At 38.7% G+C, this 17,496-nt stretch overlaps 1 protein-coding gene and 1 pseudogene across 4 annotated transcripts in view; both read left to right on the top strand.

The window, feature by feature from the left end:
* MACROD2 (mono-ADP ribosylhydrolase 2) overlaps window positions 1-17,496 on the top strand; it is a 2,180,049-nt gene that overhangs the window by 124,484 nt on the left and 2,038,069 nt on the right. The gene's annotated exons all lie outside the window — the stretch shown is intronic.
* LOC104655747 lies at window positions 12,433-13,385 on the top strand (annotated as a pseudogene).

The following is a 17,496-nucleotide window of genomic DNA, read 5'->3' as shown; positions in this document are numbered from 1 at the left end:
TTCTGTCAGGGGTGCACAGTCATTGTGTATAGATTAGGAGGTAGAAAGTGATACTGTCTTATGATTTTAAAGTTTGAAAGGAACTGAAGGATAATCCAGGCCAAATGCTTCATGTTATAGATGGGGAAACCAAGCCCTAGAGAGAGGAAGTAATATACCTAAGGATGTGCAGGCCCTATGTGGCAGAACCATGAGTAGGACCCTATTTCCTGTTAATCACTTCTTTTCCTTTCCTTGATTTGGGTTGCTTTGTTACTGGTACTTAATAATTCAGTAGAAACTTGACATGTACTTCATGATATTCGATTGATATTGTAGGTTGAATGCTGGAGGGGTTTTAGGACTCCTTGTCTTTCTGTGGTATTGAAACAATATGGTTTCTATTAAAATATTCAGTGAACCTTCTATCTTTTGAAGTATTTAGTTTGATGAAATGTGGATAGTAACCAAAACCTCTATAAGTAGTATTATACTTTGGTCTGATTGAATTTCTGAGCAGTTTTGTGTTATTCTTGTTGAGTATTTTTGGTTTCTTGGTTTGAAAAAGGAAACAGTTCTGCAGATGTGTTTTTTTTTCTAGTAACCTCTGACTGCTTTTCTATTGATCTCCTTTTTACTTGAAATGATAAAACTAAAAGAAGCTTTGTTATGTCTTTTAGCAAAGTATTGATCTTTTATTGGTATGAAAACATCTTGGTTGCTAAATTGCTTTATTAATTTTATACCTCTTTTATAAAAATTGAAAGTCTGTAATTGTTTGGTGTAAGAGTTACTCCAGTTACTGCTTATTTTAAAGTTGATTTTCCTTTTAATTTAGAGACATAAATGAATAATTTTTCCCATTTAATTTCTTCCTGCTGTATAAAAGACATTAAAACATTTTTAGGCTATCAATAATATTACATAGGTCTTCTTGGATAATACAGTCCTATGTTGTTGGTGAAGGTTCTAAACCTGCTAGTCTTGCCTAGTTTCAGATATTGTTTGGTAAAATAACATAACTATATTATGCATGCAACTACTCCAATACATATGGAATTCAGGAAGCTTGGATTTGGATCGTCTTTTAGTTACAATCTGTGGCAAGTCACTTAGCTCCTCTCAGAATCTCTGTTTCCTCATCTTTTACGTGGAGACAGTAAGATTTTTAGAGTCGTTGTAAGGACTAAGTAAAATAAAGCATGCATCCCTGGCACATTGTCAATGCTCATAAATAGTAGCTGTAAAAATACTGCACCTAGGGTAAACTATAGAACAGTATATTTATTCTGAAACATTATTCCTGTTAGCTATTATTTAATTCACCCAGCTTACTTTCCTCATCAGTTAATCTGTAACCCTTTTCTCCTTATATAAAATACCAGGGATTATTTCATTGAGGGAGGTCAATGAGAAGATTCCCAAGGAGGATCCAATTAAAGGGTGTCTATTTTCCCCATGATAAGATCACTAATTCCTTCTCAAGGGAGTATCAGAACGAATATTTGAAAATTACCTTCCAGCAAACTCTTTCTCTGCTTCTGTGAATAGTACATATTTGGATAGGAGACAATAAATAGGTGGGCAGTATCTTGTGCAGAAGTTCTGAACAACTGTAGAATGCTTCCATCTGTTCACTTTTCATTTTTGTCACCTTGACTTTCCCATCTTAGACTCCTGGGGTTGTTAGGTGCACCCGTCTTATCCACACAGTGTCTGTGTCTATCTGGTTCATTAAACTCCTTTCCAGTGTGTGAGAAATACATCCGTTATACAGGATTACAGACAGTGGCATATTCTTCCACATTGTAGTTTAACTCAGGCCTGGCACCAAACTAGTGTTTTTTGATGAGATTGTTATCAAGCAAGAGAATGAGGCTAGTTCTGTAGTATGGTACCACAGAGAAGTTAGCCTGTTTCATGAACAAATGTGGACAATAGGGTACATAATTTTAATACCTGAAGCATAGCCATGAGTGTAATCTGATTGTCAGAAAGTATTCAATTCTTAACCTATGGCCCTTATTTTAACCAAACATAGTCTGAATGTTACAAAACTTTAAATTATTTATACAAATAAAGTCATATTATTATTGATTAATTGAAGCTCCTATTTTTGTCCCTGATAAATCATATGGGACCTTTAGTTATCTCTCCAATGTGCACTCTCTCTGTATTTCTGGACATATCGACAAACTATTTCTCAGCTGCTGTGTGGCATTGGTCATACTCTTTCTCTGCTACCGAAATGCTCCTTATTGAAGGAGCCTCACCTTCATCAGCACTGCAGCATCCATGGTAAAGATGCAGGGAGGATAACTAAGACCCCAGCTCCGTGCTTCACCTGGTCACCTAGGCCCTTTGAAGAAATCTCACAGTGTGGCATATCGTTAGTCTCCCTTGGACAAGAAAATATCAAGTCCTGCCTCCCTAGATACCAGCCTATCTAATGAAGCCTTCTAAAATAGTGGGCTTTAGAAAATCAAATCTCATATCTGAAGATAGAGGTAATCATCATTGTTTCAGAATGATGGCATTTCTGGCCCTTGAGTGTACTGTAAAGGCTGATGAATGTCAGTGGTTTCTGGCAGATTTAATGCTTAGGCAAGGGAAGGAAGGGAGGAATCAAGGAAGAATAGGAAATAGTGAAGAGAGTAAGTAAGGAATGGGGAAATAAAAATATGTCTGTGATCAGCAGTGGTAAAATTCCCCTGAAATTTCTTAGGGATACAACTTAGTAGTTGCCTGAAGATGCTTACCTTTCCCTAGTGGTATTTAAAATCTCTCTCTCCTGCCACTTGCATTTTAGTTCTTTCTTCTTTCATGTATGTTTAATTTTTGAAAATAAATGGAAATTTATGGTAGTATCAGTGGTATTTTTTCCATTTTTTTTCTCTTGAACCATGTTTTCTTTGCTCCAAAAAGCAAATGGCAGTCTTCCAAGGACGATTTATTTTCTATTTGTATAAATTGAGTATAAGCTGCATCCAATTCCTAGTGCATGCGTAAAATTCTTTTTGAGGAAATGTGACCAATATATACCATTTTATTGAATGTTTCTTGAAATTGGTGTCAAGCTGTTTTTTATTTCATTTCTTTTGGGATGCCTAATTGAATTGAAACTTCATTGTTTCATTCCATGGCTTAGGCCACCTTTAGAGAGAATATACCATGTGAGCTCCTACTTACCCATTAAGACCAGATATCCACTAGGGACTTAATGGGCTAATGTGTCCCTCTTTCACCTCCCATGTCCTAAATTTAGCATTAGCTAAATTGACTAATTAAAATAACCCTAGCCTTATCCCTCTTCCTAGTGGATATTGATTTATTTAAAAATTTCATCACAGAACTTGGTACAATTGTTAGGCACTTCTTACATGATCCTGAAACTGAAATGTCAGATGTGTGTAGAGTATTATAACCTAACCGACCATAATGAGATACCAGGATGGCTATGACAAAAATAAAGGAGGTGGTGAGAGTGGAATAAAAAGTGTTGGAGAGAATGCTGAGAAATTGGAACACTCTGACATGGCTGGTAGGAATGTAAAATAGTGGAGCCACTGTAGAAAACATTTTGGGGATTCCTCAAAAAGTTAAATATAAACTTAACCATGGAATGACCCAGCCATTTCACGCCTAGGTGTGATGCCCAAGATAATTAAAAACATATGTTTTCAAAAGAACTTTGACATGAATGTCCATAGCAGCATTTTTTCTCATAGCCCAAAAGTGGAAACAACCCAAATGTTCATCTGCTGATGAATGGATACACAAAATATGGTCTATCCACACAATGAAATATTATTGAGCTGTAGAAGGGAATGAAATACTAAGATATGCTACAATGTGGATGAATCTCAAAAACATTGTTCTGAGTGAAAGAAGCCAGACACAAAAGGTTACATAATGTAGAATTTCATTTATGTGAATGACCCAGAATAGATAATGGAGGCAGAAAGCAGAATGGTAGTAGCCAGGGGATGACAAAGCAGGGGATAGGGAGTGACTATTTAATGGATACGAGATTTAATGGATCTGAGATGAAATGTCTTGAAACTAGATAAAGGTGGTGGTTGCACAACATTTTGAATGTTCTATATACAACTAGATTTCACTTACACTTTCAAAAGGTTAACTTTATGTTAAGTAAGTTTTACTACAGTAAAAAATAAGCAAACTCATAGAATTTAGAGTGAAATTGTAAAATCTTGACAGCCACTTGCTCCCTTCATTTTTGTGGGGCTAATCTTGTATAATTTCAGGCTTAGGCTACCTTTGTTGGGGTAAGATCACTTTTAAAATTCATAATGCTTTTTTTCTAAAACAAAAAAGTGTTCAGTAAAGATAAACAAAAAGAAAAATTAGAATTACCATAATTGTACCACTTAGAACACTTCTTAATATTTTTGTATGTGTACTTCCTGTGGTTTTTCCAGTGTGTAATACATGTACACACACTCTATACATGCACGTACATATTTATGAAATAGGGTCATTTTGCATATAGTGTTTATAACACACTTTTATCATTTAATGATGCATTAGAAAATAATTTGGTCTATTTTCTATAGTTTCATAAGTATACAGCATAACACTTTTTAAATATATCTTCAGAAAAAAAAAAAAAAAACTAGCAGCAAAATAGGGTAAAGATCATGTTTCATTTGTCTTTGAATCCCTGGAGTTGTTCAAAAGAAATACCCACTTTATTGGATTGGGTTGCACTGGATTGGATTTGATTGAATTAAACTAGAATAACTTCTAGATACCGATGAAGAACTTCTGAAATATTCAGCGTCTTGTTTTGTTTTGTTATCATACTCTCTTGGCTACATTTTAGTTGGTGACTTGATATACCCTTTTTTCCCCTCAGAATGTCAGGATTATAGAAGCCTGAGTGTTACATGAAGCGAATGTACCCATGTATTCTGTTTTAGTTTACTATAGCTGCCACAACAAAATACCACAGACGGGGTGACTTAAAAACAAAACTTTATTTTTCTCACAGTTCTGAAGGGTGGCAGTCCAAGATCAGATCAGCAGGTTTAGTTTCTCCTGAGGTCTTTCTCCTTGGCTTGCAGATGGCTGCTCTCTTGCTATGACATCACGTGTCCTTTTCTCTGTGTGTGCGCTTCCCTGGTGTCTCTGTATGTTCTCATCTCTACTTCTTGTGAGGACACCAGTCAAATTGGTTCAGGGCCCACCCTAACGGCGTCATTTTAACTTAATTACATCTTTAAAGGCCCTATACAAATATAAACACATTCTAAGGTAATGGGGGTTAGGGATTCAACATATGAATTTTGGGGGTACATGTAGGCATACCTCATTTTTTGTGCCTTGCTTTACTGTGTTCCATATTGTGGGTGTGTGTTTGTTAATTTTTTAAAACAAATTGATGGTTTGTGGTAACCCTGTGCTGAGCACACCTGTTGGCACTGTATTTTCCAATGGCGTAGGCACTTTGTGTCTCCGTGTCAAATTTTGGTAATTGTAATATTTAAAAGTTTTATTTATTTTATTTTATTATACTTTAAGTTCTAGGGTACATGTGCATAACGTGCAGGTTTGTTACATATGTATATTTGTGCCATGTTGGTGTGCTGCACCCATCAACTCGTCAGCACCCATCAATTCATCATTTATATCATGTATAACTCCCCAATGCAATCCCTCCCCCCTCCCCCCCCCCATGATAGGCCCCAGTGTGTGATGTTCCCCTTCCCGAGTCCAAGTGATCTCATTGTTCAGTTCCCACCTATGAGTGAGAACATGTGGTGTTTGGTTTTCTGTTCTTGTGATAGTTTGCTAAGAATGATGGTTTCCAGCTGCATCCATGTCCCTACAAAGGACGCAAACTCATCCTTTTTTATGGCTGCATAGTATTCCATGGTGTATATGTGCCACATTTTCTTAATCCAGTCTGTCACAGATGGACATTTGGGTTGATTCCAAGTCTTTGCTATTGTGAATAGTGCCGCAATAAACATATGTGTGCATGTGTCTTTGTAGTAGAATAATTTATAATCCTTTGGGGATATACCCAGTAGTGGGATGGCTGGGTCATATGGTACATCTAGTTCTAGATCCTTGAGGAATTGCCATACTGTTTTCCATAATGGTTGAACTAGTTTACAATCCCACCAACAGTGTAAAAGTGTTCCTATTTCTCCACATCCTCTCCAACACCTGTTGTTTCCTGATTTTTTAATGATTGCCATTCTAACTGGTGTGAGATGGTATCTCATTGTGGTTTTGATTTGCATTTCTCTGATGGCGAGTGATGATGAGCATTTTTTCATGTGTCTGTTGGCTGTATGAATGTCTTCTTTTGAGAAATGTCTGTTCATATCCTTTGCCCACTTTTTGATGGGGTTGTTTGTTTTTTTCTTGTATATTTGTTTGAGTTCTTTGTAGATTCTGGATATTAGCCCTTTGTCAGATGAGTAGATTGCAAAAATGTTCTCCCATTCTGTAGGTTGCCTGTTCACTCTGATGGTAGTTTCTTTTGCTGTGCAGAAGCTCTTTAGTTTAATTAGATCCCATTTGTCAATTTTGGCTTTTGCTGCCGTTGCTTTTGGTGTTTTAGACATGAAGTCCTTGCCCATGCCTATGTCCTGAATGGTACTACCTAGATTTTCTTCTAGGGTTTTTATGGTATTAGGTCTAACATTTAAGTCTCTAATCCACCTTGAATTAATCTTCGTATAAGGAGTAAGGAAAGGATCCAGTTTCAGCTTTCTACTTATGGCTAGCCAATTTTCCCAGCACCATTTATTAAATAGGGAATCCTTTCCCCATTTCTTGTTTCTCTCAGGTTTGTCAAAGATCAGATGGCTGTAGATGTGTGGTATTATTTCTGAGGACTCTGTTCTGTTCCATTGGTCTATAGCTCTGTTTTGGTACCAGTACCATGCTGTTTTGGTTACTGTAGCCTTGTAGTATAGTTTGAAGTCAGGTAGCTTGACGCCTCCAGCTTTGTCCTTTTGACTTAGGATTGTCTTGGCAATGCGGGCTTTTTTTTGGTTCCATATGAACTTTAAAGCAGTTTTTTCCAATTCTGTGAAGAAAGTCATTGGTAGCTTGATGGGGATGGCATTGAATCTATAAATAACCTTGGGCAGTATGGCCATTTTCACGATATTGTTTCTTCCTATCCATGAGCATGGTATGTTCTTCCATTTGTTTGTGTCCTCTTTGATTTCACTGAGCAGTGGTTTGTAGTTCTCCTTGAAGAGGTCCTTTACATCCCTTGTAAGTTGGATTCCTAGGTATTTTATTCTCTGAAGCAATTGTGAATGGAAGTTCATTCCTGATTTGGCTCTCTGTCTGTTACTGGTGTATAAGAATGCTTGTGATTTTTGCACATTAATTTTGTATCCTGAGACTTTGCTGAAGTTGCTTATCAGCTTAAGGAGATTTTGGGCTGAGACGATGGGGTTTTCTAAATATACAACCATGTCATCTGCAAACAGGGACAATTTGACTTCTTCTTTTCCTAACTGGATACCCTTGACTTCTTTCTCTTGCCTGATTGCCCTAGCCAGAACTTCCAACACTGTGTTGAATAGGAGTGGTGAGAGAGGGCATCCCTGTCTTGTGCCAGTTTTCAAAGGGAATTTTTCCAGTTTTTGCCCATTCAGTATGATATTGGCTGTGGGTTTGTCATGAATAGCTCTTATTATTTTGAGATACGTTCCATCAGTACCGAATTTCTTGAGCGTTTTTAGCGTGAAGGGCTGTTGAATTTTGTCAAAGGCCTTTTCTGCATCTATTGAGAGAACCATGTGGTTTTTGTCTTTGGTTCTGTTTATATGCTGGATTACGTTTATTGATTTGCATATGTTGAACCAGCCTTGCATCCCAGGAATGAAGCCCACTTGATCATGGTGGATAAGCTTTTTGATGTGCTGCTGAATCCGGTTTGCCAGTATTTTAGTGAGGATTTTTGCATCGATGTTCATCAGGGATATTGGTCTAAAATTCTCTTTTTTTGTTGTGTCTCTGCCAGGCTTTGGTATCAGGATGATGTTGGCCTCATAAAATGAGTTAGGGAGGCTTCCCTCTTTTTCTATTGATTGGAATAGTTTCAGAAGGAATGGTACCAGCTCCTCCTTGTACCTCTGGTAGAATTCAGCTGTGAATCCATCTGGTCCTGGACTTTTTTTGGTGGGTAGGCTATTAATTGTTGCCTCAATTTCAGAGCCTGCTATTGGTCTATTCAGGGATTCAACTTCTTCCTGGTTTAGTCTTGGAAGAGTGTAAGTGTCCAGGAAATTATCCATTTCTTCTAGATTTTCTAGTTGATTTGCGTAGAGGTGTTTATAGTATTCTCTGATGGTAGTTTGTATTTCTGTGGGGTCGGTGGTGATATCCCCTTTATCATTTTTTATTGCATCTATTTGATTCCTCTCTCTTTTCTTCTTTATTAGTCTTGCTAGCGGTCTGTCAATTTTGTTGATCTTTTCACAAAACCAACTCCTGGATTCATTGATTTTTTGGAGGGTTTTTTGTGTCTCTATCTCCTTCAGTTCGGCTCTGATCTTAGTTATTTCTTGCCTTCTGCTAGCTTTTGAATGTGTTTGCTCTTGCCTCTCTAGTTCTTTTAATTGTGATGTTAGAGTGTCCGTTTTAGATCTTTCCAGCTTTCTCTTGTGGCCATTTAGTGCTATAAATTTCCCTCTACACACTGCTTTAAATGTGTCCCAGAGATTCTGGTATGTTGTATCTTTGTTCTCATTGGTTTCAAAGAATATCTTTATTTCTGCCTTCATTTCATTATGTACCCAGTAGTCATTCAGGAGCAGGTTGTTCAGTTTCCATGTAGTTGAGCGGTTTTGATTGAGTTTCTTAGTCCTGAGTTCTAGTTTGATTGCACTGTGGTCTGAGAGACAGTTTGTTATAATTTCTGTTCTTGTACATTTGCTGAGGAGTGCTTTACTTACAATTATGTGGTCAATTTTGGAATAAGTGCGATGTGGTGCTGAGAAGAACGTATATTCTGTTGATTTGGGGTGGAGAGTTCTATAGATGTCTATTAGGTCTGCTTGGTGCAGAGATGAGTTCAATTCCTGGATATCCTTGTTAACTTTCTGTCTCGTTGATCTGTCTAATGTTGACAGTGGAGTGTTGAAGTCTCCCATTATTATTGTATGGGAGTCTAAGTCTCTTTGTAAGTCTCTAAGGACTTGCTTTATGAATCTGGGTGCTCCTGTATTGGGTGCATATATATTTAAGATAGTTAGCTCTTCCTGTTGAATTGATCCCTTTACCATTATGTAATGGCCTTCTTTGTCTCTTTTGATCTTTGATGGTTTAAAGTCTGTTTTATCAGAGACTAGGATTGCAACGCCTGCTTTTTTTTGTTCTCCATTTGCTTGGTAGATCTTCCTCCATCCCTTTATTTTGAGCCTATGTATGTCTCTGCATGTGAGATGGGTCTCCTGAATACAGCAGACTGATGGGTCTTGACTCTTTATCCAGTTTGCCAGTCTGTGTCTTTTAATTGGAGCATTTAGTCCATTTACATTTAAGGTTAATATTGTTATGTGTGAACTTGATCCTGCCATTATGATATTAACTGGTTATTTTGCTGGTTAGTTGATGCAGTTTCTTCCTAGCCTCGATGGTCTTTGCATTTTGGCATGTTTTTGCAATGGCTGGTACCAGTTGTTCCTTTCCATGTTTAGGGCTTCCTTCAGGGTCTCTTGTAAGGCAGGCCTGGTGGTCACAAAATCTCTAAGCATTTGCTTATCTGTAAAGGATTTTATTTCTCCTTCACTTATGAAGCTTAGTTTGGCTGGATATGAAATTATGGTTTTAAAATTCTTTTCTTTAAGGACATTGAATATTGGCCCCCACTCTCTTCTGGCTTGTAGAGTTTCTGCCGAGAGATCTGCTGTTAGTCTGATGGGCTTCCCTTTGTGGGTAACCCGACCTTTGTCTCTGGCTGCCCTTAAGATTTTTTCCTTCATTTCAACTTTGGTGAATCTGGCAATTATGTGTCTTGGAGTTGCTCTTCTGGAGGAGTATCTTTGTGGCGTTCTCTGTATTTCCTGTATTTGAATGTTTGGCCTGCCCTACTAGGTTGGGGAAGTTCTCCTGGATGATATCCTGAAGAGTGTTTTCCAAGTTGGTTCCATTTTCTCCGTCACTTTCAGGCACCCCAATCAGACGTAGATTTGGTCTTTTTGCATAATCCCATACTTCTTGTAGGCTTTGTTCATTTCTTTTTCTTCTTTTTTCTTTTGGTTTCTCTTCTCGCTTCATTTCATTCATTTGATCCTCAATCGCTGATAGTCTTTCTTCCAGTTGATCAAGTCGGTTACTGAAGCTTGTGCATTTGTCACGTATTTCTCATGTCATGGTTTTCATCTCTGTCATTTCGTTTATGACCTTCTCTGCATTAATTAGTCTAGCTGTCAATTCTTCCACTCTTTTTTCAAGATTTTTAGTTTCTTTGCGCTGTGTACGTAATTCCTCCTTTAGCTCTGAGAAGTTTGATGGACTGAAGCCTTCTTCTCTCATCTCGTCAAAGTCATTCTCTGACCAGCTTCGATCCGTTGCTGGCGATGGGCTGCGCTCCTTTGCAGGGGGAGATGCGCTCTTATTTTTTGAATTTCCAGCTTTTCTGCACTGCTTTTTACCCATCTTTGTGGTTTTATCTGTCTCTGGCCTTTGATGATGGTGACGTACTGATGGGGTTTTGGTATAGGTGCCCTTCCTGTTTGATAGTTTTCCTTCTGACAGTCAGGACCCTCAGCTATAGGTCTGTTGGAGATTGCTTGAGGTCCACTCCAGACCCTGTTTGCCTGGGTATCAGCAGCAGAGGTTGCAGAAGATAGAATATTGCTGAACAGCGAGTGTACCTGTCTGATTCTTACTTTGGAAGCTTCCGCTCAGGGGTGTACTCCACCCTGTGAGGTGTGGGGTGTCAGACTGCCCCTAGTGGGGGATGTCTCCCAGTTAGGCTACTCAGGGGTCAGGGACCCACTTGAGCAGGCAGTCTGTCCGTTCTCAGATCTCCACCTCCGTGTTGGGAGATCCACTGCTCTCTTCAAAGCTGTCAGACAGAGTGGTTCGCGTCTGCTCAGGCCTCTGCTACTTCCCCTGTTGTTTTTTTAGCTGAGCCCTGCCCCCAGAGGTGGAGTCTATAGAGACAGGTAGTTTTCCTTGAGCTGCTGTGAGCTCCACCCAGTTGGAGCTTCCCAGCGGCTTTGTTTACCTACTTAAGCCTCAGCAGTGGCGGGCGCCCCTCCCCCAGCCTCGCTGCTGCCTTGCAGTTAGATCGCTGCAGACTGCTGTGTTAACAATGAGGGAGGCTCTGTGGGCGTGGGACCCTCCCGGCCAGGTGAGGGATATATTCTTCTGGTGTGCCCGTTTGCTTAAAGCACCGCATTGGGGTGGGAGTTACCCGATTTTCCAGGTGTTGTGTGTCTCAGTTCCCCTGGCTAGGAAAAGGGATTCCCTTCCCCCTTGCACTTCCCAGGTGAGGCTATGCCTCGCCCTGCTTCAGCTCTCGCGGGTCAGGCTGCAGCAGCTGACCACCACCGATTGTCCGGCACTCCCTAGTGAGATGACCCCAGTACCTCAGTTGAAAATGCAGAAATCACCGGTCTTCTGTGTCGCTCGCGCTGGGAGTTGGAGACTGGAGCTGTTCCTATTCGGCCATCTTGCTCCGCCCCCCTATTTAAAAGTTTTCATTAAAAATTTTTAAAATTTTTAATTATTATGGGCACATAATAGTTGTGTATATTTCTTTTTCATTATTTTTATATCTGTTATGGTGACCTGGGACAAGTGGTCTTTGATGTTACCATTGTAACTGTTTTGGGGTACCACCAACCACACCCAGAGAAGACAGTGAACTTAATCTGTAAATGTGTGTGTTCTGACTGCTACATCAACTGGCCGATCCCCCATCTCTTTCCCTCTCCTCTGGCCTGCTTATTCTCTGAGACACAACGGTATTGAAATTAGGCCAGTTAATAACCCTGCAGTAGCCTCTAAGTGTTCAAGTGAAAGGAAGAGTCACATGTCTCTCACTTTCAATCAAAAGCTGGAAATGATTAAACATAGTGAGGAAGACATGTCAAAAGGCAAGAGGCCGAAAATGAGGCCTCTTGCGCCAGTTGACAGAGTTATGAATGCAAATGAAAAGTTCCTGGAGGAAATGAAAAGTGCTACTCCAGAGAACACATGAATAATAAGGAAGTGAAACAGCCTTGTTGCTGATAAAGAGAACATTTTATTGGTCTGGATAGATGATAAAATCAGCCACAATGTTCCCTTATGCCATAGCCTCATTGTAAGGCCCTAACTCTCTTCAATACTGTGAAGGCCAAGAGAGGTGAGGAAACCACAAAAAAAGTTTGGGCCATGGTGTGCAGGTAGCTATCCCTACCTGCTTCTTGCTGAGGCTGCCTCAGAACCCCTGTCCACTGCTTCATGATTTTCTGTTGTCTCTTGGCAAAAATGGCAAATAATTATGCTGTTCTGAAGAGGCTGGAGCAGAAGGATACAGAGGTGGATCAAATCTTTGAATATCTTAAGCAGCAAGTTGCTCTACGCAAGGAAAAAGCCATTTTGTAGGCAAATTTGAGGGAAGAGAAGAAACTTTGAGTAGGACCTGCCAAAGTGAAGGAGGAAATTGAATGGAAACAAGAGCTAATTCAGGCAGAAATTCAAAACAGAATGAAGCAAATACCATTTCCATCTGGTACTCTGCTGCACGCTAATTATGTGATTTCTGAAAATATGATACAATCTACACCAGTAACAACCATATCTTCTGGTATCAAAGAACAGATAAAAAGAGGAGCAGGAGAAGAAAAGAAAGCAAAAGAGAAAATTGAAAAGAAAGGAGAGAAGGAGAAGGAGAAAAAATGGGAAGCACCAATAGCAGGAAGCACCAACTCTAAGCCAATAAATGTTTCCCATCTAGATCTTTGAATTGGTTGCATCAAAACTATCAGAAAATATCCTGATGCAGATTCTTTGTATGTAGAAGATGTAGTTGTTGGGGAAATATCCCAAGAACAATTGTCAGTGGTCTGGAGAATCACGTTCCTCTTGAACAGATGCAAAATCAGATGGTGATTTTACTATGTAACCTGAAACCTACAAAGATGAGGGGAGTATTATCTCAAGCAGTGGTCATGTGTGCTTGCTCACCAGAGAAAATTGAAATCTTGGCCCCTCCTAATGAAGACAGAATTACTTTTGATGCTTTCGCTGGAGAGCCCAACAAGGAACCAAATCCTAAGAAGATTCTGGGAGCAGATCCCACCTCATTGTTATACTATGATGAGTGTGCGGCTGCATACAAATGAGCTCCCTTTGAGATGAAAGGGAAGGGAGTGTGTAGGGTTCAAACTATGAACAACAGTGGAATAAAATAAAACAAAATACCTTCATTATTGAAATACATTGGAGAAAACTTTATAAAAAGGAATATATTTGCCACTTGTACCAAAAACAAACAAACAAACAAACAAAAAACAGGAAAGTTTGAGGCTACCAGAGTTTGGTTTATGAGGTTTAAGAAAAGAAGCTATGTCCGTAACATAAAAGTGCAAGGTGAAGCTGCAAGTGCTGATGTAGAAGCTGAAGCAAGTTATCCAGAAGACCTCGCTAAGATAATTGATGAAGGTGGTTACAATAAACAACAGATTTTCACAGTGTACATGAAACAGCCTTTTACTAGAAGATGATACCATTTAAGACTTTAATAGCTAGAGAGACGAAGTTGATGCTTGGCTCAAAGTGTCAAAGGACAGAATGACACTCTTGGTAGGGATTAATGCAGCTGGTGACTTTAAGTTGAAGCCAGTGCTCATTCAACATTTACAAAATCCTAGGGCCCTTAATATTAATGCTGAATCTACTCTGCCTGTGCTCTATAAGCAGAATCACAATGCCTGGATGACAGCATACCTGTTTGTGGCATGGCTTACTGAATATTTAAACCCATTTTTCAGACCTACTGCTCAGAATAAAAGATTCCTTTCAAAATATTACTTTTCATTGACAATGCACCTAGTTACCCAACAATTCTGATGAAGATGTACAAAGAGCAGTCATGTTAACACAACATCTATTCTTCAGGCCATGCACCAAGGAATAATTTCAAATTTTAAGTTTTATTATCTAAGAAATATATTTTATAAGGCTATAATTGCCATAGATAGTGTTTCCTTTGATGGATATGGACAAAGTAATTGGAAAGCTTCTAGAGAAAGGAGTAACCATTCTAGATGCCATTAAGAACATTTGTAATTCATGGAAGGAGGTCACAATATTAACATCAACAGAAATCTGGAAGAAGTTGATTCTAACCCTTGTGGATGACTTTGAGGTCCATTCAAGTTCAAGGCTTCAGTGGAGGAAGTCATAGCAGACATCATGGAAATAGCAAGAGCATTAGAATTAGAAGTGAAAGTCTGAAGATGAACTGAATTATTTCAGTCTTGCAATAAAACTTGAACTGATGAGGCATTGCTTCTTATGGATGAGTAAAGAAAGTAGTTTCTTGAGATGGAATCTAGTCCTGGTGAAGATGCTGTGAATATTGTTGAAATGACAACATAGGATTTGGAATATTACATAAACTTAGTTGATAAAGCAGAGCAGGGTTTGAGAAGATTGACTGCAAATTTGAAAGAAGTTCTACTCTGAGTAAAATGCTATTAAATAGCATGACATATTGTGGAGAAATCTTTAATGAAAAGAAGTAAATTGATGTTTTAAATTTCATTGCCTTATTTAAGAGATTACCACAGCAAACCAAACCTTTAGCAGCCACTATCTTGATTGGTCAGTAGCCATCAATATCAAGCCAAGACCTTCTATCCCCCCAAAAATTATGACTTGCTGAGGACTTAGATGATTGTTAGCATGTTTTGGCAATGAAGTATTTTTAAAATTAAGTTATGTGCATTGTGTTTTTAGACATAATGTCATTGCACACTTAATAGACTACAATTTAGTGTAAACCTAATTTTATATGCACTGGGAAACCAAAAAATTTGTGTGACTCGCTTTATTGCAATATTTGTTTTATAAAAGCGGTCTGGAAGTGAACCTGCAGTATCTCTGAGGTATGCCTATAATTCGGTGTTCATAAAATATACCAAACTGAGAAAGACAATGTCATTGTGTCTACAAGAATCTTACCATGGGGACTTGGTTACAGTGGGTCACCCAAATCTACCAAGAGGTAGATTTTCTTACGTTTTTATGAATGGCTCTGATTAGCAGAGGAGAAAATTGATAATAAATATGTGTGGCAAGATTAGTAGGAAAAATGTTGGACATTTTTTGTTCTTAAACTAAGAAAATATCTAGGCTGGGTGCGGTGGCTCACGCCTGTAATCCCAGCACTTTGGGAGGCCAAGACGGGTGAATCACCTGAGGTCAGGAGTTCAAGACAAGCCTGACCGGGATGGCGAAACCCCGTCTCTACTAAAAATACAAAAATTAGCCCGGCGTGTTGGCAGGCGCCTGTAATCCCAGCTACTTGGGAGACTGAGGCAGAGAATTGCTTGAACCCAGGAGGTGGAGGTTGCAGTGGGCCGAGATCATGTCACTGCACTCCAGCCTCGGCAACAGAGTGAGACTATGTCTCAGAAAATAAAAGAAAATATCTGCCGTTAGCATAGGAAAATTCGTTATAGCAGCATATTCCCACTATTTTAATGGCCTGAAGAGAAACAGCACTGTATTAGCAGTTCATAATTAACACATAAGCAGGGTTTGTTGATCAGTATTTTTGGGGAAAAAAGGCTTCACAGTTGGGATTTTTTGGTGCTGAATAGAAGATACTCCTTTCAAATAAGAGCAAATTGGGATAAATTTGTCATTTTTTGGAGATAAATTAGGAACATTTTGGATTAGTAGAATCTTTCTAATGACAAATTTCATTTCAAGGACAAGTTTTGTTAAATTTTATCTTCAACATCTGTGAATATAGAAACTTTGAAATAATTTTTTTTTTTTTTTTTTTTTTTTTGGAGACAGGGTCTTGCTCTGTTGCCCAAGCTGGAGTGAAGTGGCTCAATCATAGCTTACTGCAGCCTTGAACTTTTGAGTTCCAGTGCTCTTCCTGCCTCTGCCTCTTGAATAGCTGGGACTACTGGAACGTGCCACCACACCTGGCTAATGAAAAAAAAAATTTTAGTAGAGACAGAGTTGCCTGGGCTATGTTGCTCAGGTTATGGAAGAGTTTTTAAAAAGTGTTTTCATATTGGATAATGACTTCTTTAAAATGTATACTCTTCACTTGAGCAGGGGATAAAGAACTATTTTCTGAAGTTTGGCTTGAGAAAACAGCTGTTTGGCTTTTAAAATCCAAGTGGAAACTTGTTTCAAATGAAATGTTTTTATTTCTCTTATTTAAAACAAGCATAGTTTATAGCCTTTATATATTAACAGTCAATCAAATAGCAGAACCATCTACATTTATCCAAAGTAAGCTAGATTAGTTTGTGTGTATTTTCATGTAAATCAAATAGGCATTTGCTTATGAGGAGTCATTTAAATGCAGCTTTACAGAAGCGGTACAATTGTCTGCAACATTTCTTTCTCTCAAAATAATTTGGATGAAATAACATCAGAAGATGTCAATTTAAATGTTCCACTTGAAATCCAGTTAGTTTTTGATTATTCACACTAATGGAAGGGGAGTGTAGGCATGTAGACTCCCAAGAGACCTTTAATCCAAAAATGACTTTTTAGCATTTGAAGATATTTGGGTAATACATTTGGATAACGGTGTACTTCATGTCCTTTGACTTTTTAAATTAAAAAATTTTTTTCAGAGACAGGGTCTTACTCTTGTCACTCAGGCTGGAATACAATGGCACTGTATAGCTTACTGCAGCCTTGAACTCTGGGGCTTAAGAGATTCTCCCACCGCAGCCTCCAGAGTAGCTAGGACTACAGGTGTGTGCCACCACACCTGGTTAATTAAAATTTGCTTTCGTTGTTGAGAGAGGGTCTTGCTGTGTTGTCTAGGTTGGTCTTGAACTACTGGGCTCAAGCAGTCCTCCTGCTTTGGCCTCCCAAAACACTGGGAATATAGGCATGAGCCACCATGCCTGACCCTTTTGACTTTATTGAGAACCTTTGAATTTTAAGTAAATACTGAAATATATTTAGCTGACTAGAATATATATAGGAGACTTTATACTTCTTTCTTTAGATCTTTGGATTTTCTTAAGAGAGCACTTTACAAGACCCTTTGTTTCTCAGATATACATATAAACAGCAACACATTTGAAAGATAAATTTCAACTCATGGTTAATGTTCTTTGCAGGGAATAAGAAAATACATACTATTTACTTAGGGTTCTATTTCTATTTTACTTTCATAGTTAGAAATCTGTTTCTTTTTCTTTCTTTTTGTTAGGGACAGGGTTTTACTCTGGCACCCAGGCTGGAGTGGAGTGGTTCTATCATAGCTCACTTCAGCCTTGAACCCCCCAGGCTCACAGTGATCTTCTTTTCTCAGCC

Source organism: Rhinopithecus roxellana, chromosome 13 (assembly GCF_007565055.1).
Source record: "Rhinopithecus roxellana isolate Shanxi Qingling chromosome 13, ASM756505v1, whole genome shotgun sequence".
In the NCBI taxonomy this organism is placed as follows: domain Eukaryota; kingdom Metazoa; phylum Chordata; class Mammalia; order Primates; family Cercopithecidae; genus Rhinopithecus; species Rhinopithecus roxellana.
The sequence above is the reverse complement of the archived record's forward strand: the minus strand, read 5'-3'. Positions and strand labels throughout refer to the sequence as shown.